The sequence below is a fragment of the Nannochloropsis gaditana genome (genome assembly GCF_000240725.1).
Source record: "Nannochloropsis gaditana CCMP526 unplaced genomic scaffold scaffold123, whole genome shotgun sequence".
Lineage (NCBI taxonomy): Eukaryota > Eustigmatophyceae > Eustigmatales > Monodopsidaceae > Microchloropsis > Microchloropsis gaditana.
The window spans coordinates 41,061-41,507 of NW_005803830.1; positions in this window are offsets into that span (position 1 = coordinate 41,061).

The following is a 447-nucleotide window of genomic DNA, read 5'->3' on the forward strand; positions in this document are numbered from 1 at the left end:
GAAGAAGAAGGAAAAGGAAGGAAGGGAGGGAGGGAGGGAGGGAGATGGGTTGCAATCAAGGGCAGAAGGGAGTGACGAGGAAGAGAGTGAAAGGGAGGGAGGAAGGGAAGGGAGGCCGAAGAAAGGAAAAAAAAAAGGTACGAAAAAGAGGGAGGAAGACAAGGAAGGCAGAAGAAAAAAAGAAAAAGAAAGGAGGGACAAAGAGGGAGGAAGAGAAGGAAGGCAGAAAAAGAAAAAGAAAAAGAACAAGGAGGGACAAAGAGGGAGGAAGAGAAGGAAGGCAGAAGAAAAAAAGAACAAGGAGGGACAAAGAGGGAGGAAGAGAAGGAAGGCAGGGTACCCGGTGTGAACTGCTCGTAGACCGTCTGTAGGTCCAAGTACAAGGGGTCTCCGCCCAAGTCGAGGAGGAGGCCCTGGGGCACATCCAGGAGGCTTTCCCCCTTCCCG